Genomic DNA, 25506 nt, shown 5'->3' with positions numbered 1-25506 from the left:
TCGGAAGAATTTTCTACCTTAAAGTAAGGAAAGTTTTTTTTAGATCCAGAGATGGATTTTTGGTTCAGTGTAGTACACTTAGGTCTCTTTTTATGCGGTACATGCGTTCCTCAGAAACCCGGATAAAAAAATCCGCATAAAAAAGTTATTTACTTTCATAGAAAAACAGGGGGACTTTCAACAACCGCATAAATTGAGATAGTTCGTGTAAAGTGTGAGGCAATAGTAAGCATAAAAAAAAACAAATTTATTTCTTCACTTCAACATTTGGTATTCCATGTAAAACTGAACATTAAGAAAAAATAAAATTTATCTGTATTTCAATCAAAAAACAATACAACAATAAATACATGAATTGTGTTAAAATACAAAGACAAATTATTTATCAGAAGCATTGTCTCTTACACACTAAAAAAAAGTCATAAAAACTCCCAAAAAAGCAAAATCGCTACAGCAAAAATTGGTTTCAAAACCGCATAATTTCAAATCCGCATAAAAAGAGACCTAAGTGAACAATGAAATTGTTTGTAACATACTAATTCCAATCGTCGCCTCGGTAAAAGATTTTCGTAAGCGTCATACGTATGTGCGTAACATACGACAATCTTTTACCCAGGCGACGCAATGTAAATATAGGTGAAAATGAAAGAAAAGGTTTAAAATGTTGACCTTTTTCTAACTTATTATTTAAGCTTATACAGCTTTCTTATTTGGAATCTTCCGGCAACACTTCTGACAGCCATGTATTGCTGGAAAGCTCACTCATTTGGAGACTTGCTCCGCATCTCATTTACGATATACTATAAATGAGTGAGAAAACACGATAAACAACAAAGCCCGAAATGAGAGCTATTGTAGACAAACGTTCTCTGTCAACAACTTGCTCAAATATCATAAAAGATCTGATCAGAGTTGCCGTTCCAATATAAATGTATCCCATTAGGTACTTAAAAATTTTGTTCCTTTTTCCTGCCTAAGCGGTGTTTGTTTTATATTGTTATAAAGAGAAATATTGTTGTCCGTTCATAAGAGACTCATATCCGCGCAACAGATATTTTCGGGCCTATTTTATAAAAAAAAATTACTGATTGTCTCTGTTTAAGGAAAGTGTACGTCTAATACAGTGAGCTGGCAAAGGCATACAACAACAACTTTTCGTTGAGTTATTTTGCTTCGATGTTAACGATTGATTTATTTCGTTTTAACGTTAACGATTGAGTTTTGTTTCGTTAATTCAGTTCCGAAATAAAACGAAATTATTTTGAGAAGTTATTTTGGCGCATCAACAAAACAAAATCGGTTCATATAGTTTGTTGAGCACCTCTGATGTGAACATTACTTGATTGAAATGGATCACCTTTGTTAATATATGGTTAGTTGGGCATCTAAAGTAAATCCTATATTTTTCTTTTGTCCCGATTAATTTTTGTAAATCCCGTATTTCTCGGATATGTTATGCGTTTACCCCGTATGGCTGAAGTAAATTCTGGCAACACTAACTAATAAATTATAAACTGTTCAATTTTCCAAATGAAAAAAAGAAGAAAATTCCGGACGAATAATTAATCAATAATAATCCGGATAGTCCGTTGCAATAATAATTCGCCCGGAATTTTCGGATGATTAGGGACAGCCCTTTTGTATACCAACAATAATAATTGATTAAAATTTTATTGCGTTTTCCCACAAAATTAAAATTATGAAAAAATTCACATTATTATTAAAGGTGCGATATGTTCAGTATACACACAACTAATAAAGAAAAAAAATTAAGCGAAAAATATGAAATTCAAGTAATTTTATTCTCAATCGCTAAAAGTTTTTTCCATTTGGAAGAAAAAAAGTTTGATAAATGTTTGGTAGCATTTTTTGTTGCATTCAGTTCGGCGCAAAAAATTTACTGGCCATGGCAACTCTGGTTTACCCCAAGATCACGCTGCATTGTTTTTGTGTCTAGCGTACGCACAATTTGGTACCATTATTTTGTTTGCGCTTTACAGCTGAGTTTCGTAAGTCCCCTTTCAGACACGTCAAGTCTTGCTTTCAAGTCTGCTCGATCCTGGTAATGACGTCGGGAAGAGAGGGGAAGAGCACAGATACCTCCGCACCGTCAATTCGTTTCAAGTTTACTTGTTCTCTCTTGATCTTTTCGTTGCTTCCCATTTAAAGATCCGAGAACTTGAATTCAATAAAACTTGACGCGTGTGGAAGCAAAGAGAAAACACAACAGAGAATGCGATAAAAATTGCTTTCAAGACTTGCTGTGTCTGAAAGGGGGCTAATGTTGTCCGCTCATATCCAAAAGGTTTCTCTTTACTTTTTGTCGTTGTATTTCTTTGCAAATCATTGCATTTTGCTATGTTTATGTGCGTCATTGTGCATGCCGCTGCACAACACCAAGAACAAGAAGAAGGCCAATCGTTTGCAAGAATAGGGGAGTAAAATAGAAGTCGAAACAGCACGAACTATGCGAAGAAGCAAATTGAATGAAAACAAAAACACCTAAAGTAAAGGCAATGAAATAAAAGATTTTTGATCGTATGCTTGCCGTTACTGCTTCTTCGTTGCCGTTTCGTCGTCGCCGTCGTACTTTGCGTTGTCGGTGGTTCCTCATTTGCTTTTAACAACACAGAATCTCAGTCTCGATTTTTACACAGAATTCATCGGTGTGTTTGTATGAAATCCAGCAAACAAGCGGCAGCAAGAAACACATGTGAAAATTAATAATTTTATAAACCAATTTAATTTCAACTAATAGTGAGGTGTCCAACATCAGTTTGGTAGTGCCAGTTTCAACCAAAACTCAGCAATTAACTAAGTTCCTGAAAAAATACTGTAAGTGATCGTCAGAAGATTTCGATCAAGTTTTAACTGTGATCTCCCTGTATGTGGCTTGGCGCAAAGATCTCTGCGAGTCATATTTTCGCGCCTACCCCCTCCCATTAACAGTACACACCCTTTTCGTGAGGTTACAAAAACGCGTCGTGCATTGCTTTTTGTTTCGAAAACTGAAAGTTAAATGTTAAATTTGCATCATTTCAATTTTTTCCTTGTTGAAAATTGTTTATATTTGTACATTAGTATTTTCTTTCACATTGTTTTTAATTTAACTCGTATTTCGTCGTAATTACATATGTATGTATATTTAACTGAAAATATATGTACGTATATTCATAAATACGCGTGTGCGTGTGTCCGTGTGTATCCCGTCGCGGTTTTAAATTTCGTGCATAATCCTTTTGTGTCAGTAGTAGTGGTGTACGAGTATTTTTTGTATTCCTTAAATCGGAGTGTTCAAGTCGTATTTGCAGTCGTGTTGTCCTTTAAATTGCTTTTGTACCAACTGTGCTCTTTATACGGTGTTTATATGAGTCGATTTTACAGAGCATTTTAGATGCGGTTAGTTGAATCAATAGTCGGCTGCCGACCAATTTCGTTGAAAGCGATTAGTTGAAAGGCCGTTTACACCAGGCTTTCAATTAAAAGTTGGCTGTAAAATCGACTTATGCAGGTTAAACACCTTATTAGGTCGTAGACTTCAATTCGTGAGTTTGCCTCTTTTGCTGTCGTGCGATTTTTGTTAACGCAATCGTGTGTCTAAAAATTTGAAGATCGTCCTGTGCCAAGATCGCAATCCATATGAAGTACATAATTTAGCGGCGTGATACAAAGCTTTGAAAGTGTTTCACGTCGTATTTGCGGAAGTGGCGGCTAAAGAAATAAGCTTAGATCACGATCAACGTTTTCGCCGTTCGGCTGCTGGCCTTTTATAGTTTTCGACATTTCTCAAATCAACAGCCGGTCAGCAGCCAAATGGTGGCCCAATCCTGCCGATTGCCTACTTCTTTATCATTTTCAGTTCTTCAATTTAAAAAAAGAAAAGATATATCTGTGGAGTTGTGTGTATGAATTTCATATTTTCCGCTCAAATATATGTAATTCTAAATTATAATAAAGTGTCGATCTGAATTATTAACAAAATTTTAAGTGTGTTAAAAAATTGACGAACACGTTTAAACGTTGCATACAATTTAGAGAGAAAACCCTAGTGTCGTTCTTTGGCATTCCCTACAAAAAGTGCAAGTAGATATCCGGCTGCATACCAACAAAAAAAAAAAACAAAAAAAAATCGGCGATTACGTTTTTGGATACATTCTTGTGCAAACTGTAAGTGCTAGATTTTCAATTAAGGATAGATATACATATACATATTTTAATATCCAAAATTTTTCTTCAATGTACAAATTATCATCGTGTGTATTTACTCTCTTCCGTAATATTTCCTCTATCTGCCACAGTTTACTTCAGTTAATCCACGCAAATCTATTCGTTGTAATCAATGGGGGTATTCTCGAAGTCTTGCAAAGCCCATGCACGGAGCACGGTTTGCAAAGGTGTCTCATAGGAAAACCGGTTTATTTCATGCAATCCATGCATCGTGCAAGGGCTTTGCAAGACTCCGAGAATACCCCTAATAATAAAATGAGGTATTAACACTTCCTTCCAAAATGGGTTACGGAATTTTGACATCAAACTGTGAGCAATCTTCCAAAATCATGGCAAAATTATAGTGGTATTGCCAGATATTTCTTCGGCAATTTCGTTCACAGTTCATCTTTATAAAATTATAATTATTCAAATTAATTGTAATTGTTTTACTAATATTTATTTTGCTACAACTTTACTCGGTTGCTTTTATTAGCCACTGTGTTCAAAAAAAAAATCATATACAGAAAACGTTCCCGATAAATTTAACGAAAAATCTGCATACCTTTGAGTGCTACAAAATGCAGAGAGCGTCGTTTTAAAATTTGGCAACCACAAAAACAAAAAAAGTTAGATAATATTGACGTCAACATTTTGGAACGAACTGTGAACACCTCAAATATTTTAAGTCACATGTAAATAGCTCGTTTGTTTTCACTTCAAATACTATCTTCTGTTTCTACACTCTGTTTGCTCGCCTCCTTCCAAAGTTTACCACTGTTTCGCGTCGTATGCAGTGTTGCCAAAAGTGTTTGGGTCGACCGGATAAATTTACCGAAAAAAGCGGCTAAAACCGGCTAAATCGTTTCAATCAAAATTCACATGTTTTATTTAAATAAATCACAAGTAGAAAGAGTAAATTTCTTAAATAATCGAACATTTCAGATAACACATTGAAATGGAGTGTGAGTATGGCAACGAACACATCGCCTCGGATTTTCTGGCATTCTTTCTATGCAATGAACTGTTTTATTCAAATTTCTCAGATTTGACGATGTAGACCGCTTTGAAGTTTATGCAGAAAATTGAAGTTGCGTCTCTTTTCTTACGGAAACCAATAACTCATTTACAAAACTTGCATGAAACTGCAGTTGAGGCAGGGGTTTTTATTTTTCCTGAGTTGTAACTAAAACATGAATCTTCCAAGAATTAAATATCATGTTACCATGCAAATTCGTGAAGAAGGGCTATACCATTTCTTCGATCGCAATGCAATGCGGTAATTTTCCAAAGCGTTATCGAGAAAGTCCACGCCACCCATATGCTTGTTGTATTGTGCATTTGTGTTTATTAATGTATTACCTGTTGCAAAGAAACGCTTCTGATTCAGCACACATAAATACGGTGGCAGGATGGTGAATCGATGACTTTCAATAAGCTTAAAACAGTATCAGCATGTTTATCAAAGCTCGACGGAAAATAAAACATTTTGCTGAGATGCATAATATATCATTTCTACCGTCTCGTTATCAAAAAAAGGTTTGAACAAATCAATTAGGAACTCTTTGCCTGAATATAAAGGATTTTTAATGTAAATTTTAAATTACTCAGTTTTAACACAAGCAACTGAACAAGTTGATCTTCATTATTTACTGGACTTTTTTCATAAGCTTTAGTTAGATTTTTCCAACATGGATCGTACGATGTCTTCTTTGGTTTTTTTGAAGGGGGCTCGTAGGTACTCAAATTCTGATTCACCCGAATGGTACTGTACTCCCATTACGCCGGCAATGTCTACGGCAGGCGGTATATTTTCATCGATTAACTCAATTGTTCGTTATCACTAAATTCATCCACATCTGGTGGTATATATCAGGGCGTCCAGATTGTTTAAAAAAAGCGCAATTTAAAAAAAAAATAATCGCCAAAAATCGCAATTTTTTTTAAATAAAATTCATGAAATGGATTTAACAAATCTTTTATTTAAAAAATGAGATCTTGTTATAATATAGTTTTTAAAACCAAAAATGAATATAATACTTTCAGAGGGTAATAATAAATAAGACAAATCACTTATATAATACGCATACTTTTTGAAAATATTTGTTTCAACACGTTTTGCAATAGGACTGCGCAATTCTAAATTTATCATAACTCATATTAATTGATAATTCGCATAATACGTTTTTAAAAGCTCGGCGCTAAAAATTAAATAAAAACCCATAATAAGGCGAGATCAGCTATTTCCACAATTTCTTAAAAATCACCTATAGTGTCTGAATGATTTACATTTCTGTTGTTGTCATATATTGAGCTATTCAACCTTGATAACATACTGTTCGATATTGGAAACGTTTTGCAGCAGAATATTTTAGCCTTCATATAACACTTTATTTGATCTACTGAATTAAGGCTTTCCAACCTCATCCTATTTCGACGCGCGCGCTTAATAAAGCATACCGCCAATGGCGATTTCCTAAATTTTTACGTGCAAATATCGAAAAAAATCGCCAAATCTGAACACTCTGGCATATATACCACATCGACTTTAGATGAAGCTCTGACAGCAGAAGCCTCTTCATTATCATTGTCATCTTCTTCAAAAAGAGCAACAAAAACTGAAATAAACTGGTAAACTTGCATCCCAATGTGAGTTCATGAAAATTGATAGCAGCCCTGCATATTACAACTACAATCGGCCTACTGGTAAGTGAAATTACCATCTAAACCAGTTAATCGTAAATAATAATTAATTTTTTACGCGAATATATTTTAGTTGAAAGTTGACATAAACAATTATTTTTTAAGCAAAAAACAAAACCGACTTCAATTCCCATATCAAAATTTACGATTATCGTTAATTTCTTCATGATCCGATGATCGTATTCAAGCCAAAATAATATGGGATCACCTGTGAGGTAACATCTTTCATCTAAAAAAAAGAATTATAGAAATCGGTTAACGTGGTCCCCAAAGTTATGCGGCAACATAAAAAAATATTCCGCCGAATTGATAACCTTTCTTAATTTGGGAAGTCGGTTAAAAAGAAATGTACCGCATAGGTGTCGCGATACGAATAACGAAATTTCTTAAAATGAACTAATTAACGATATACATCAACGAAACTTGCCGTGGGTGACATACATATATATGTAAGGCTGTATGCTTAAACAAAGTGCTGGTAAGTGAACTTACCAGTCGGGCAATAATGCGATAAGAAATAAGGCCTATAGAAAAAGCGGCAAAAACGGCTGCCGGCTAAACCAAATTTAATTGCCAAAATATAGCCGGAAAACGGCTAAACTGGCAACACTGGCCATATGATCCCACTTTCGTTTGCTACTATTCATGCACTCATTCGCCGGTTTCCTACCTGTGCACGTGTTGTCTTAGTTGTTTTATCATTCCGTATACTCTGCTACTTATTGTAACGTATGTTTTGCACCGGTCACTAACAGATATCCCTTCTCTAACTATTTTTGTAGGTACCTGGTTATGGATTGGGGAGAGGGTGCATTCCAATACGTCCAAATACAAAGCATCATTCTCTTTAATTTTTAAACCTCAGTAGATTGTAATGCCAAATGTGCGCAACTACGGTTAGATGCTAGTTTTGAACTAGGTTGCGCAAGTTAGAATTTTTCTTCTTCTGTTTTAATTTTATCGAGATCGGTGGCATGAAGTTTTTGCCTGAGAAGACCCCTAGTAAAATTTTCCGAAGAATTATTTTCTAAAATATATCAATCCTCTAACAACCTTCTAAATTTGCTTTATGCGGGGTTTCTTGAAGTAAGGGTCAATACGACCCTTTCAGGCGGGAGCAACAAGGTTAAAATTTGTTATAAAAATATATTCCATGCAACTTTACTATTCATGTATGTCTTATGCTTTAATTTCGCTCAGACATTTATTTTAACAATTTGTTCGAGTAAGTAGTTTTCAAACTACTTCGGCCGAGACATGAAAATCCTAACTGGGGGGTATACTTTCAGAAAATGTTAAAAAAGTCTGGGCTGGTTTTGGCTGTCGCACAGTGTTATATATAGATAAGGAAAGTTTGCGATGCAAATTCACGTTTTACTCTCTCATGGAATGATGTACCGTGGAGGTATTACGATTGATAAAGATGGGTCGCCAGTTGGAACAGGTTGGGAACCACTGCATTAGTAGATAACACAAAACATTAACGCCCTTGCTTGCACACTTACGGGCCTATTCTGAAAGCAACCAATAATTTTGTAGCCGTAAAATTTGTTAACAATTCAACTTTATTTACTGGCTAATTGTTTACTCTTTCCGTTATTACCAGCGCAGAACAGACCTTTTAACAAAAAACGTTCCCTAGATTATGGTGTTCTGTCAGCAAACGAATGATATGTATGTATCTAAATATGTAGGTGTGTATAGAGTTTCGTCGAGCTACATGTGTCGTAAGCAGTACTCCTCTATTCTTCACTGTAATGAGCAAAGAAGTATCAGCAAAAAGATGGAAATGTGACCCATCAGATTAGAAATCGCAAGCGAATTCCACCCTTTAATGCCGAAAACTGTGAGAACTAGCCGTAAATGAGTATATACCCATACATATGCATGTATGTGAGTATATCGTCGTTTAAAGTACAAAACCGCTTATCAACAAAATGCAAAAACGCGTATCAAGATAATGCAAAATCGCGTATGTGAAGTTGTATAAATTATTTTTTAGAGAGTAAAAACACTCATATTTCAAAATGGTTATCTTTCTTATAAAGCAATCGTATTTCTGGCTAGTATATTTCAGGACGAATGTATAAGGATTGAGCCAAGAGCTTGTGTGAGCAAATCCAATGTTTGGCAAAAAGTGTCAGTTACGCGGTTTTGCAGAACGACGATACGCGGTTTTGTACTTTAAACGACGATATAAGTTCTATGTAACATAAGTAATTAAAGTACAAATTCGACAAATATAAATTTTCAAACAAAATAAATAAGTACACACTTGTAAACCAAAAACAACTGCAGTGAAACCTCCCTTGGGCGGACACTCACCGTCAATCATTTTTTGTCCGCCCAAGAGAGGTGTCCGCTCAATGGAGGGGAAGCTTATTTTAGAACTTTTCAATGTTTAATTACTTAAATAGTCACTATTTCTTTTTTGAATAAAATATATTGTTATTATATCGTCCAACCAAAAATGTGCATGTATTTTTTCAAAAGTGCATATTTCATTTATGTGCGTAAGTACATATTAAGTAATAACAAAATAAAAATAAATATTACATTTCAGTCCATAAACTACATTAAACCATAGATTCATTACATAAAAAACTGGGAAATTGTCGATTGACGTAAGTTTTATTTTTACCTAAACCACTGCGCAAACCAACATAAATGTGTGCATAAAAATCACATTTTATGCGGAAGTCCCCCTTTTCCATTTAGTAGTCCGCCTACGGGGAGTTAGCGTCCGCTCAACGGAGGTTTTTGTTTGATTTGTTATGAAAAGAAATCTTAATGTCCGTTGATAAGTGGTTCGTGTCCGCTCAATAGAGGTTTTTGTGTCAATTTTATGCAAAATAACTGTCCGCGTCCGGCCAAGAGAGTGTCCGCTTAAGAGAGAGTAATTTGTTCCGAAATTTATACTTAAAACTTGGTATAGGAAAAAATGTCCGCCCAAGGGAGATGTCCGTCTAATAGACGTGTCCGTTAGGAGAGGTTTCACTGTCCGTACTTATACATACATATATATTATAGACGAATGCTAATGAAAGCGAAATTAAAAAATGATTGCCAGGAAGCTCATACGACAAAGTTTGCAGAGAAGGTTTTAGTCGCTGAAATCTCTTTGCGCTATTTTGGATAAAAATGCAGACACTTCAGTTATTAAGTCACCACTTCGAATTTCGCTGTCTTGTTTCTGTTGCACTTTTCCATGTACCCATGAGAAATTTTTGGCTTATGAATTTCTACTTAACTTACTTAACTTGCGTTGTTTTTCTTTTTTTAATACGAGTATGTCTTTTATATTTCATCAATTCATCATTTTTTTATGTTTTTTCTCTACATATTGTCTCTGCCGAATTTGGTGTCGGGTTGGTTAAATTTAGCCAAAATGCATTGACAGGGTCTGCTGTTTAGCTTGACTTGCCTTAACCACATATACTATATGTATACATACATTTGTACTTACACACCTTTGGTGAATCGTAGTGTTCGACATTTGTTGGCGAGTAGGTCTGCCGGCCGTTGCAATCGTTTGCGAAAAGTTGACTTAGCCAGAAAAAAATTATTCGCCGACATAAGAGGGGTAAATATAACATTATAGCAACGAGAAATGTAAATGCGAACATATATATGTACATGCATATGTATGTATGTAGGTATGTGTATATTTACTTAACCGCTGCAAGCGTAGGAGTCACCCATGGCGTGGAAGTGTTGAGCTGATAAGAGTTGCTGTGGTATTCGCTGACTGCTGCCGTGCATTGAATTTGTTTTATTTGTGTATGTATTTACATGTCTTTTACAGTCATTTGTGGCTACATATACATACATACTTATGTTAAGCATTTTTTTTCTAATTTATGCTTAAGTATTATGGTTTCCTTTTTTATGTTATATTTGTTTTATCGGCGCTATGCCAAAACATGAGTCAAAAACCAAATAAATCTCATTCCTTTGTTTGCTGCTTCAATCAAAAGCAGCGACGGACAATGGAAATAAAATTAATTATTTTTCTGAATTAAAAGAGTAACTAACTAGAAAGCGTATACATACATACTATGTGCATTAGACTGCATCGCTCAACATATAAAAAACGGTACCGTTTTTCGATTGGAATTATAAAATCTACTATATTTAGGAGTTGCACCAAAATATTTCGGAAAAACATTAAGGTTTACGTGAGCTGGACCGATTCTAAATTACCTCCAAAAATTTAGTTCTTTTTGAATAAAAATAGATAGTTTTTTAAAGAATATTGTATTTTGCTTAAAAATCACCTCAGAAGGCAAAACAGTTTAAGCTTAAAAAATTTGATTAAAAATATTTAAAAAATAATATTTTTCCAAAATAATTTTGGGGAAGTCTTTAAATATAATACATTTTGTAACCCCAGCGGAAAACCCTCAACTTTTTTTTGGTGATGCAGTCTAATGTACATATGTACATACATGTATGTACAAATTATGTCCGGTTGTGCAAAAATATGTGTGATATATCGCGGTTTTCAGAAAAGTCTTACATGCACGTCATCGTAGAGTGCCAAACGAAATAATTATACAGAAGGATAACTAAAAATGTCTTTATTTTAAATATTTGATTGCCTACTTCGCCAAGTCTATGCTGGCTAATATTCAGCCCTATTCTGCATTTCGACACCAATCGAAATTTTCTCCGTTTGGCAACTTTGGTATTCTGCGTTCCGTTACCTTGCGATCAATCTTCGAAATTTACGATTATATCTATTCTACATTTCGATCGTAGTTCCGTTTTTCTAAGTGGCAAATTTGTTGACGGAGAACGTTTCGATTGTTATTTTTGTGGGTTTAAGTAATACAATTTTATTAAAAAAATTAGTAAAATATACTGTGCATGATTGTAAAAGTCAACATAAATGAATTTTCTCGATTTCTGTGTTTTCGCGAGCGGGCAATACGAAAAATTTGCTCAAATAATGGCAACCAAAAGGTTGCGAGGGTTTCAAAGAGGAAGCACAGGCGTTTTTGTTTTCATTATCTTTAAATAAGACTGTGAAATGCACTGAATACAATTTATTCTTTTTGTGTAAAATTAGTAGATGTAAATATGTACATACATACGTACATACACACATAAAATGTGATGTTTCATAAAAAAGATGCTTTTATTATTGCACCCGTTTTGCTAACTTTTTAAAAAGAGGTGCGTATGTTGTCTCGAATTCGATTTGCTATGGAAGGATAAGCTTTGTTCTTCCCCTCCTCCTGGCGGCTTTCAAAATGAAATTCATTTGCGATCAAATCTTCCACTCTGTAGTAAAAGCAAATGTTGTAGAGTGCTCAAACAACGTTTATAATTTCACTGGCTTTGAGCGGCGAGTAATACAGTTCATGATGAATTTATGACTGTTCACTCATCTGAAAAAGATCAAACATGTCCCTAAATCTCCGCCTTTCAACTTCCGTATCCGCAATCTGGGACTCGTTCTCCTCTTCAAGCACTAACGCCGCGGCTATGGATTTCACTCTTATAATTATGTGTCCACTAAATTAAGAGCAAACGAAATTTTATTGTTAAATTACAGTGATGCTAGATACATATATTAAGTTATTTTAAAATATTTAGAAACTTTAACTTCATAAGCTGCTATAAGTTTGGTGGCCAATATTTCTTTGTTTTGTTTCGATTTCACACATTCCTAGGCAAACAGCTGATTTCGAAAGATGTTTTCTCTCTTAATATAATAATAGATTGGCGCTTACACATATGTTAGTATTTGGCCGAGCTTCTCCTCCGACTTGTGGCGTGCGCCTTGATGTTGTCACACAGAGCGGAGGGACCTAAAGTTTTTACGCCGACTCCGAACGGCGATTGTATTTTTATGAGAAGCTGTTTTTCATGGCAGAAATACACTCGGAGGTTTGCAATTGACTGCCGAGGGTCGACCGCTGTTAAGAAAAAACCTTTTCTATATTTTTTGGGATGTTGCTTTGACCAGGGCTTGAACCCAGGTGCTGATGTGTGAAAGCGCGCACTGCTTACCACTACACCACCGCGGCCTTCTTTCTCTTCCGTTTTCGATTCGATCGTAACGCAGAATACCTAAGTTCGATTCCTGCGGAGCGGAATGCGGGAACGTAATCGAAATGCAGAATAGGGCTGATTATTTCAATGCGCAGTTGACATATGTACATCGCTATTTCGCCATTGTTCTTGGTGTTATCGTTAAATGTTTGTAAGAAAAATATTCTCAGTATTTTGGCCGCTGACTAAAGCCCTGTTTCCACAGGAAAACACTGATGTCGTGATAACTATGTCACAAAATATATTTCCAATGGAGACCGCCTATATCTCATGGGCTGCAATATATGTCAGCGCTTATTGCTTGACATCTATTGCATGCAAAAGATTTAAATGTTTTTAAACACCGGAATTGAGAAAGTGTTGTCTGGTGGCGTCACGCGGCAAATGCTTATTTCAAAACATCAAAGTGCCCACACACAAAATCTTGCAGTCATAATGCTCGTCAAAATGACAGTTGGTAAATGGCCATCGGTGTTTGCCTGTAGAGTTCTGCGGTAATGTTTCATAGGTTATGAATTGAAGAAACTCTTCGCCTGCAACGCTAAACAATTACAGGTTTGAAGACAGAATTGTAGCAAATTCAATGTTTTTGATAAACTCCCTTCCAAAGAACGACTAAAATAAAACTTTTCGAAACAAAGCAATAGCACACAAAACTGAAAATCTTTGAACGCCTTTTGCACTAGCTAATGAAACAACAATGAAGCAGCTAAGACGTGATTTTGTTTACAGGGTTTGTTTTTTGCATTCTACTTGGTTTCTAAATGTATGAGACCAATAAACTCATTCCGAAAGATTTGTAAACAGATTTTGCCCAAATTGGCGAACTCGTTTGGTGAGTTCCAGCGTTTCAGCGACTCAAACGTTTAATGGAACAAATAATCACCTCTCTGAACTTGGCAGGACAACTTTTTCTCAAAGCAAAAATTCCTATCGCATAATTTGCCGTTAATTATCCGTAAATTATCCGTGAAAAGAATAATTTTGCCGCGGACATATTTTAAAAAATATCGAGTGCCCTGCTAACTTCCGTGGAAGTTAGCAGGGCACCTTCTGAAAACCAATGAAGGAAACCAGCTAAACCCAAACTAACTATCTGATAATTTGCCGTAAATTATCCGTTGTTTATCCGTGAAAAGAATTATCTCGCCGCGGAAACATTTTAAAAAATATCGCGTGCCCTGCTAACTTCCACGGAAGTTAGCAGGGCACTCGATATTTTTTAAAATATGTCCGCGGCAAAATTATTCTTTTCACGGATAATTTACGGATAATTAACGGCAAATTATGCGATAGGAATTTTTGCTTTGAGAAAAAGTTGTCCTGCCAAGTTCAGAGAGGTCAAATAATCACTATTCGATAACAATTCAGTCGACCATTTCGTTAACTGCTAGTTCTCCAAATCAGATGTAAAAACCGCCATTGAAAAGCTAAAACCCAAAAAACACCTGGCTACGACTTAATAACTGGCAAATTATTAAATCAATTACCCTCAGCAGGCATCAAGTTTCTGACATACTTGTTCAACGCTGTTCTGTATATCGGTTTTATACCCAGTCAATGGAAAGTCTGACAAGCTAAAATGATCTTATAACCGTGGAAAAATGCTGATAAAGTTGAATCATATCGGCATATTAGCTTACTACCTGCTCTCCAAACTCCTGGAATGCTTTGTCTTAAAAGATTGCTTCCACTTATCGATAAGAAGAAGCGTATTCCGAATAACCAATTCGGATTTAGAAAAAGGCGCAATATTTATATATATTTATTCACGTGTGTCAAGTTAGCACTATACTTTTTGAAATTGGAAAAGTTAACTACGGCATTAATTGTAGTGTTTTTGTTGTAAATTTGTTGTGGAAAGAAAAAATTTTTAGCTCTAATTTTTAAAAAAAAATATGGTATGTAGTGCTAACTTGACACAATACACCTAGTCGATAGAATTGAGATATCCAATATGTTACTGTGCCATTAATTGTAGCTTTTAACTTTAAAATTTGTTGTGGAAAGAACAAATTTGTAGCTCTCGTTTTTTAAGAAAACATGGCATGTAGTGTTAACTTGACACCATACACCTAGTCGATAGAATTGAGTTATTGAAAATGTTACAACGGAATTAATTGTACCATACCATTTTTTCTTAAAAAACGAAAGCTACAAATTTTTTCTTTCCACAACAAATTTACAACAAAAAAGCTACAATTAATGCCGTTGTAACCTTTTCAATATCTCAATTCTGTCGTCAATGGTGCATGGTGTCAGGTTAGCACTACATACTAAATTTTGTTCGAAAAAGGGTCAACTAAATTTTTTCCAGAAAAACGAAAGCTACAAATTTTTTCTTTTCACAACAAATTTTAAAGTTAAAAGCTACAATTAATGGCATAGTAACTATTGGATATCTCAATTCTATCGACTAGGTGTATGGTGTCAAGTTAGCACTACATACCATTTTTTCTTAAAAAATGAGAGCTACAAATTTACAAGAAAAACACTACAATTAATGCCGTATTTAACTTTTCCAGTTTCGAAAAGTGTAGTGCTAACTTGACGCACGTGAAAAACACATTTTTGCGAATTTCTCGGAAACCAAATTAGTTTTAGTGGCGTTGAATAACACCTAAAAGACACCAAAGTAATTCCAGCACAATTTTTATTGATTTTTGGCGGCTTGGGTCAGCTAGGTTTACGGACGTTGCCTCTATTCCTTATACAAATTCACAATATTTTCCTTAAATTACTTTTCGCGACGTGTGTTGCCTCTTTTTTTTGGGATAGCTTAGAACTGACAGTTTAGCAATATGCCTATAGATAGCAACGTTATTTTACCTTCCTTTTATTAGCTCGGGATGTACATAACTATGTAATATTGATGCGCCTAAAAGATGCGGTGATTTCCATTCTCATGTTACATACCTGATGACAGTACGAATGGCAATTATAATAGGGAGGTTTTAGTTTTTTAAACTATAATTTTATTTATTGCAAGGTTTGAAAGCTGGCGTGGTTGATGCAGTTTCCATCTATCAATGAATGAGCTCTGCATGACTTTGAAACCAGTTAAAAGCTAGCCGTAATATGTGGACCGAAAGTTGGCTATTCTAGTAGTCGACTACGAAATTTCCGACTAAATATTTCTTCGTCAAGATTTTAAGTGAGCTTAAAAAAATTGCACACAGCCACTGTAACGGTGCGTTTACACCGGACATTATTATAATAATAATATCCCAACGGTTTTTACCCTCCATACCCGCCCATCCGCACGAGGGGTGCAGTCCGCATGACGTACGGAACCAATATTTTAAATTTTTGTGCCGAGTCACGATAGGCAGGAGTTTGTTAAGTGTCGAGATCTAAAACTGTTCAGGTTCAGAACTAAATTCATCAGCTGATTTTATGTATTTATGTCAATAATTCACTTATTGAGAGAGGAGAGTATCGCTTTCTTAATGCTGAAAAGCGGATCTGATATATCAAACGTGCTCGAATGAGAGTTAAATCCTGGCATAAGCAACGGAGTGGGTCATTGTCAAGACAATTATGTCAAAATGATATGTTTGTTGTAATATGAATGCGCCGTGTTTACAACAAACACATCACTTTGACATAACTGTCTTGACAATATTGTCCGGCGTAAGCCCTAAGTAAGTAGGTAATTTTAAAACCATACAGTTAACATAGAATGGCACATACATAGACATATGTACATACATATGAATATATCCATATTTCCATACCGACAAATGTAGATACATACATAATATTGTATATTGTAAGTACATAGCTAAATGTAATCGTTTAAGTAACTCTTGACTTGTTAATTTTGTTTTTGTTTTTTGCTCGTACTTACGATTTTCATTAGAACCCTTAACTTGTTTCATAAATTGTCTTCAATTTGAAGTTGAATGGCCGACTTCGAATTTGTATAAACCTGACCTTGAATTCGCCGCTTGAAAGTGGTTTGTATGAACATCCATTACTTTTGTTTTGCCGACTCGATTTCACCTTTTTTATGTACATATGTATGTACATACCTACATACATATATTCATATCTACGACAGCTTTTTTGTACATGCATGTACACAAGGTGAATTTATATAAGAGATCATTGAAGGCGGTTGTTTTTTTTTTGTTTAAAAATTACTTGTTACATTTAGGTATTGTCATATATGTAATACTCCTATATTGGCAGTAAGAGCTAGTACCGTCCGAAAACACTACAGTACAGATATGTATATCAATAAACACGTCCCACTGGGAAAATAGGTAAGCACCTTACGAGGTAACCCATGTTTTCTTTCAGTTTTCAGTACCAAAATTGTCATCATGGCCAATGTCGTCTACTTGTAAAGCGCAAAATGAACACCTCGGACGACACATTACGTTGTCAGTTGCAAAGTAATGTGCAGCCGAAGTTATTTCCAAGCGCCGAACTACTCCGAGCGACTGCTCTGCATTACACGTAACTTACTTTGTAAAGCGGCTCAGAAGTATGTCTGACACCAAATGTACATTCTTAATTCCTACTTACATAAGGCGGCCATGCCTTTGTAAAAGTAAGGGACGTTTGGCAGGGAAATGGTAATGACTGCCAGGTGAAGAGTAAGTTGCTAATAAGGTATTATTACGTGCTCCTAATTCCCACTGGGGTACGAAAGAAAAGAAACACATACGTTTATAAATAAACATGTACACAAAACATATACAAAAACGGCACTCAAGTACACAATATATTGACAAAAATGGTACTAGACTGTCTCGCTTTGATTTCGGAATGCTTACACATTGAGAAGTTAGCTTACTGCCAATATAGAAGTATTACATATATGGGTATTGTGGTAATTTTGATTTCGAAACCGCATCTTGTTGTAATTTATTGTGGAGAGGGAGTGTGAGGAGGGATGGGCTATATTTACGGTGACCAAACTTTTGTGGGCGAAAATTGGGACATTTCTAAAGCATAGAATCTGAACACACCCATATTTGTTTTTAGAATTAAAAGACGTAAGTAACATCTTTTAACACAGTTTTATTTAAAACAAAAGGAGAAAACACTTGCAAAAATGTATGCATGCAATATATACGGTGGCGAGAATACAAATAGGGAAAAGACATTTTAGCAAGTTTTGGCTACCTTTCTTTGCTTAAAAAATTGTTATTATTTTTTTATGAAAATATAGCTTTCTACTTAAGAAACCATGTAAGTCAAAATTTCAAACTTTGTAGAACATTTATAAAATTCAACGAATTTTAACAAATGTTGATCAAACCTTTAAACATAGTAATCAGATTTTTTATAATTGTTTTGAGTATGCATTTTTGTGAGCCATTCAATTTTAGTTCCACAAAAAGTATGTTCGAAAAATGTTTTGAATGGACACACACGTCTCGACTTTTATAAATTTATTCAGCGGGACATTTTTCTCAAAATCGGTACTGTCCCGCCAAAATCGGTACGAATGGTCACCGTACCTATATTTGATTCAAAATTTTGCTTGTTCAGTACCTATTTATGTTTAAGTTAACTCGTGTTCCGTTAAATAAATAACTCCATGGATAATCTCCTAAACGCATCCGAAGATAAATACTACATGATAATCAAAAACATTTATTCCAGTACCGGACCAATTTGAATTGTGCTATAAATGCCTTGACTGTATTTATCCCCGTTGAACATATTTATTCAATAAATGCTGACAATCGTAAACAATTGCTTTATTTATTTAAAATTTTTGGATTTTTTTCTTTCTAAGGCATTCATCTGAGGTCTTCTTGCCTACTTTTGAAGTTCCCAAGACGTAAATAAGAGAAAAAAACACAAGCAATTTCAATTTCAAGTGAAATAAATAAAAGTCAGGGTGAAGTGCGCACATGCGCAAGCCGCCTTGCTCACTCAATGCGCACATGACAAATTATTTAAAAAACGGAAACGGCTTTATGCTTGTCTGCAAAATGAACTGCGCAAAAATAGTACCCTACAAAAATTAATAAAGACAAAAACAAGAACAGACAAAAAATCTGCGTACATAAAAAATAAAGATGTATGTGGGTCATTCCATGCAGTGGGTATTTACACCTCAATATTTTTTTGTTTTTGTTGTGAAATATATTATTTTACAATTTTTTATTTCGTCATGATATTAGAAAATCTCGAAAAAATTCCCGAAATTTTGAACTCACGGAGAAGTACCATTTTTCAATTGTTTGCAGTTAATAAACTTTTTATCGGAGAAAATCAGTTAAGGTATTAAAATGTGCGTAACTACCTCCGCTTTCCCTGAGAGTGCGAGATGGATCAAAATAACAAAAAATTCTGCATTAAAAAATTTAAATCTTTTATTTTTTTATTAACCATACCATGTTCGATTTTATTTTATTTTTCAACCTGAATAGTTTTCAAACTTTATGGAGTACGCTGAAAGTTTGAGAATGGAAACACCAAAACTGTAGAAGTTAGGAGTTTTTCCATACCTGTGTACATAAAGTTTCATAAAGTTTATATGTACATAAAGTAACTTCTACAGTCCATTCTCAGATTTTTACAGCGTCTCTATAAAGTTTAACAAAAATAAAGAAATTCTATTTCTTAATGAACTTTTTTATTTTTATTGTTTTAATCTATTTCACACTCTTATGGAAAGCCGAGGTAATAACGCAAATTTTGGTACCTTAACTGATTTTCTCCGACAAATAGTTTCTTAACTGCAAACAATTGAAAAAATATAGTTTTCCGTAAGTTCACAATTTCGGGTATTTTTTTTCAAAATTCGAATATCATGGCGAAATAAAAAAATTTGTGTCTTCTTTTTTCGATAAAGAATGTAAAAAAATATAGTTCACCCCCAAAAAAAATATTGTGATGTAAATATGGAATGACCCATGTATAATATGTACGTGTGGCTTAAGCGCGGATTTGGGTGTGGTGCTTATGTACTTTGCGTGCTGGCATTGGTAACAGGGTTACCACTGAAAAACTTTCGTTCCTACCAAGAGCTGGTTCAAAAACCTACCAAAATGGCTTCTTTTCTACCACTCAAAAAAGAGCGGTTTACGGCAGTAAATACATTTTTTTGCTGGTTTTTATAATTAAAATCAACAAAAAGATCGGAATAATAGCTGGTATATACATACATACTATATATTTAAGTATATATTATACATGGCACACAAAAAATGCTGTGTGCTTTTAACCAGACCCACCTACCTACAAGTAACTCGACCCGCTGAACCCGAATATGAGGTCCGTTTGACTTCTACACCGTCAAAATTTCGAGTAAATTTCGAAAAATCGAAAAATCTGTAAAACATTTATATTCTAGTTTTAATAAAGCCTTCGGAGTAAATGACGTGAAAAATCAGAACAGAAAATGAAATTCCGACGTAGAATTTTTATACATCACTCATTTGCATACACATATTTATTATGAAGTATATATATGAAGTATAAAGTACAAAACCGCGTATCGTCGTTCTGCAAAACCGCGTAACTGAAATTTTTTGCCAAAAATTGGATTTGCTCACACAAGCTCTTGGCTCAAGCACTATCCATTAGTCCTGAAAAATTCTACCCCGAAACGCGATTGCTTTTTAAAAAAAGAACCATTTTGAAATATGAGTTTTTTTACTTTCTAGAAAATAAATTTTGCAACCTCACATACGCGGTTTTGTATTTAGAGTAAGGTAAAAATAAACCGCACGGTTAGGCTTGCCAAATGTCCGGGTCTAGGAGCCGACGGGCTGGGGGAAAAATCTGCGCGCTGCGGTTTTGCCATTAATTCTTTCGAGTTGCGGTAAACACTTTGAGATCCTGCGTTTTATTGGAAATATGTATGACTAATAATAAGTTTTCTTTTTAATATTCGTGTATAATAAAAAATAGTATATTCTGAAACACGTACATTTGTTATGTTGTATGCATTTGAGTTTTTCTTCTAGTGCCACTTAAAATATTTTAACAACCTTGTGATTGTTGAAGCTGTTATCGATTCGAAGAAAAAATATCTGAATTATAAACCTGCCTTTACGTCCATCAATTCAAACAATGAATATCCCTTTAAATACCCGATGGATAAAACTTTTTATAGCGTATAGGGAGTTTAGAGAATCTCCGAAGGTAATTGGTAAGATTCTACCTATGCCAGTGAGCAACGAGTCTTTTAAAATATTTTGCAAGTCGATGGCCCATCCAAGAAACAGAATGAGGGTAAAAGTGATATTGTCCCAAATAGGCAAGCCTACTCACAGTGCTGACAGAGTGACACACTACTACAAACCACAGATGTTTTCTGTTTTATGAGCAAAGAAACCTACCAAAATTTTAAGCGTCCTACCATCCTACCAACAAGAAAAAAACCTACCAATTTTGGTAGGAAAAGCCTAAAACGGCAACCCTGAATGGTAATGACAATGGAAATGTGCAGGCAGTTACAACCTTCAAAACTTTACTTAATTTGTTAGTCATGCGTTGTGCCTTGCCACTTCACTTCAACTTAAACTCCATCACGCTTGAAAAAACATAAAGAAAAAATAACTTTGCAGGGCCGTAAAGTATTTTTGTAAGCGACAGTGGAAATACATGTACCTACTTCATACTTGTAAACATTATTTTCAACTAGTATAAACATGAGATTTCTACTCCGTTTAATTTCTTACTGCCTCTCCATACACTTACCGCAACGAAAAGCACTAAATTGTGCGTTAATTAGCAGCAGCGTGCAAAATCTGTCGCTAGGCAGCCTCCTAACCGAACCCCTCACCCGCATTAGTATGCATTTGTACACATTTGATTGATGGCTTTTAGGCACAGCTTTATCGTCGTGTGTGTGGCCAGCAGACATCTGCAGCGGGTGCATGATTTTCGTGTATACTCGATCATCTAACAAAACCCGTTTTGCATCGTTCTCTGTATACGAGCAGAAGTATTGTTCGTTATCGACTGAGCTCAAGACGAACATGTTGGCCACAACACCCGATTGCTTTTCATACATACTTGATTGGGTTCGGGTGCTTTGCAGCTCAATATACCCGGGTGTTCGAGTTACAACCCGAGTGTGCACAAAATTTTCTTGATTGGCTTATGACGTTTTTGTTTCTACAAAAATGTTGCCTTCTCATCGCGGTGTTCTTAGTTTTTGTGCGTAGAGGGCAAAGAGAAGGTTGAATTTTGCGGTAGTTTGTTTAAAAGTACATTTAACCATTTCTTATATTTTTGCTCATACAAAATGCGACGTCACGACGCCTACATCCATTTAGTTATAAATGTGTGTAGATCGGCAATGCCCAAGCCCTATACACTCGGTGCACATTTATTTTTTGTAAAAGTACTTATGTACCTACATAGTTTTAGGCTGTGTTCTAATATATACACACACAGCTTTCCACGCGAAACTATACGAAATAGATGCAAAAACATTTTTGTCTACTTCGCTTCTAATTTTTTCATTGCGTATGCACAAGCACAAAGCAACAACATTTTCGTATGCTTTGTGGGAACATATTGGCGCCAGTTACTTTCAGCCTAAATTTCTTTGTTGTCCTGCATTTTATCGCAATGTTCGGGTGTCCGTTTCATTGTTACACAAATTTTCGGGTTACTGCGGGTGTCCGAGTGTGGTGTTCGCTTGTGCTCAATTTATAGCGAGGGTGATCGAACAGACTCGTTCGTAACCAAAGCAGCTGTCGGGTATGCATCTCGATCGAACACATAGTAGCCGAGTGTGGCGTTCGATTGTGCTTGATTTTTAGTGAGTGTGATCAAAAAGGCTCGATCATACTCAAAGCTGTTCTCTGGTGGCCAGCTGTTTACAATAATATATATGTACATAAACATATGTATGCAATTTTTTTACGTTCGCACATGCGTTATTTATCATATGCACATAAGTATGTACGTATGTAAGTAAGTATGTACAGAATATATGCTAGGCCGCATGCGTAACCGATTTTTCCCTAAGTTCCTTATTTTTGTTGTAACTCGCAACTACTAATTTTCGTAATTTTTTGCTTTTTAATGAGCACTGGCAATTTAATTAACATTAACCTGCCAATGTTTAGGTTTTTGTTTTCGTATATGACTAATGTATGTGATTCTGTGTGTGTACATTTGTATGCGAGTTATTTGTATGGAGACAATTTTTTTGTAAGCAACAAAGCAAAACTCCATCCAGATTGGTTCCTTTGGTCATCTAAACGTGCTCTGCACAACATTTTTAAAATCGTATAACGGAAAGAGATGCCTCAAGAGCCATAAAGTTATATTCGCTAATTCATTGAATTTTACATAAAATGGTAAAAGGAGCCTATAATTCAGTAACAAGAGCTTATTTATTTCGCATCACTCAAAGGATTATTGCACGCAGATCTCAAATGTGGCTACGCCATTTTCATGTCTTGTCAGGTTTGGAAATTATAGAGCATTTTTTGCGTAAATTTGGGGCGGCACGTCTTTCCATTATTCGATTTTCAAAATATTTCGCATACTTAGCACATTTTTATGGCCAAATGAACCTATAGAGAGGGCAGTCAAGTTAAAAAATAAGGCGCACCCAAATTTTCAGAAAAAAATCATTCATTTTATCTATTATAAAATTTCTTCCTGTAGATTCGTTGATGATGCTTTCAAATAGGTCTACAAAATTTTTCTAGCACGTCTTCTTTATAGGCGCTGTAACCGCCTAAGCGATTTTGGCCGGGTCCACAACAGCTCATTTCTCTTCTGTGCCAACTGACGCCAATTGGAAATGTCAAGTGAAGCCAAGTTCTTTTAAACATGGTCTTTCCAACGCAGACGAGGCCTTCGTTTTCTCTCCTCTGTTATCAGCATTGCGACCCGCGTTGGAACACATTCGAACGACATGACCTATCCAGCGGAGGCGCTAATTTTAATTCGGTGCGTTATGTGTATATCGTTGTAAAGTTCATAGAGCTCTTCGTTGAATCCTCTGCGGTATTCGCCAGAGATCGAAAATAACCGTCACCAAGTGTCTTATATGGTGTTTACCACTGACACAAACACTCATCTCCCAAGCAAAGAGTGTTTCTCACCGTGGCATATCACTCTGTGCGATCTTTTTAAGTTTTACGTTGTGGGTTATTTATCAACTGCTAAAATTTGCCTTAGGCACTTTAGGGACTTTTAGTTTTAAGTGTACTAATTTGTGGGTTATTTTAAGACATAAGTGGAAGCAAAGCGTTAGGCATTTCTTTACACGACACATGCGTACATATGTACATGAATGTAATGAATTCAATATGATCTCTAAAAATGTAATTATTGATTTTTCTTGTTCGATAAATGTTTTCAAAAATCTGTTGAACTCAATTTTATAAATTATATTATTTCTTTAATTATCAATTAAGTTGAATTTTGTTAACTAGTCTGTAAGGAACTTTTGTATGTTCATAGACTCAATAAATAAATAAATAAATAAATAAATAAATATATACAAAGAAGAGAGTGTGCTCATTCATAATATGATACACCGAAATAATTTATTTTATTTTATTGATAAAGAAAAGGATAACGGCAAAGGTAAAAATATAAACAAAAACAAAGATGCGTAAAGATAAATGCAAAAATTAAGATCAAGGTAATTAAAAATTATACTAATATAAGGACAAACTTGAAGGGGAAAATGATAAACATTAACATGATAAAGATAAATATTAAGAAAAAGATGAGGATGAGTAAAGATGAAGATAAAGGAAGAAAGATTAAAAAAATAAAGGGAATTATAAAGAAAATGATATAGAGTCGCAGAAGCTCAACCTGGGAACTATTTCGGGATTTTGGTATTCTCGGGACTTATCGATATTTTTATCGATTTTGTTATCGATATTTTTATCGATTTGGGTATCGATTACTTTATCGATTTTGTTATCGATATTGTTATCGATTAGTAAATTTGATATGTTTCTACGCACTTCTAACTGCACTCTAACACTTATTTTTCCTCTTCCAGCGATAAGTGTCCGTGTCCAACAGCAACGGAAAAAGATATGCAAATAACCCATAAATACCCACTGAGAGCAGCATACATCTACAAAAAATTAACCACCTGTTCTGTTCTGTTCTGTTGTGGGTAATTTTTATCTTAAAATAGTGACGATTATTTTGGGACACTTGCAAAGTGTGGAGAGGTTTTTTTCGACCTCTGGTATTCGCCATCGCCAACACGTAAAGGCCCGAAAATCTTTCGTAGAATCTCTCTCGAAAACTCCAAGGACCGCTTCATCCGATTTTTTCATTGTCCATGCCTCCGCGCAATACACCAGGACAGGCATAATGAGTAAATTATAGAGTGCGACTCAGTCCAGCCAGTTGCCTACTTAGTCCAAAGCAGCACTTGTTGGCAGGAGTGATTCTGCGTTGAATATCAGAGCTGAAATTATTATTGGTGTTAATACTGATTCCTAAATTAACGAAGTTGTCTACTTATTCAAACTTGTAACTGCCAACAGTGATGTGTGTACCAAGACGCATATACTCTGACTGTTTGTGTAATAATAGGAGATTCTTCGTTTTGTCCTCGTTCAC

At 35.1% G+C, this 25506-nt stretch overlaps 1 protein-coding gene across 2 annotated transcripts in view; it reads left to right on the top strand.

Annotated features, from left to right (window-relative positions):
* Positions 1–2372: 2372 nt before the first annotated feature.
* Positions 2373–25506, top strand: part of LOC118738074 — a 379871-nt gene continuing 356737 nt past the window's right edge. Inside the window, exons 1-2 of one of the 2 annotated variants that reach the window (XM_036468986.1) lie at positions 2373–2835; positions 3860–4167. The gene's annotated coding sequence lies outside the window, so the exon portion shown is untranslated. The remainder of the gene's footprint in view (positions 2836–3859; positions 4168–25506) is intronic. The other variant, XM_036468987.1, reaches the window with a different exon arrangement.

The sequence above is a fragment of the Rhagoletis pomonella genome, unplaced genomic scaffold (genome assembly GCF_013731165.1).
Source record: "Rhagoletis pomonella isolate Grant_MI unplaced genomic scaffold, Rhpom_1.0 Rhpom_scaffold_00004, whole genome shotgun sequence".
Taxonomy (NCBI): Eukaryota; Metazoa; Arthropoda; class Insecta; order Diptera; family Tephritidae; genus Rhagoletis; species Rhagoletis pomonella.
Note: the sequence above shows the minus strand (reverse complement) of the source record. Positions and strands in the feature narration are given on the sequence as shown.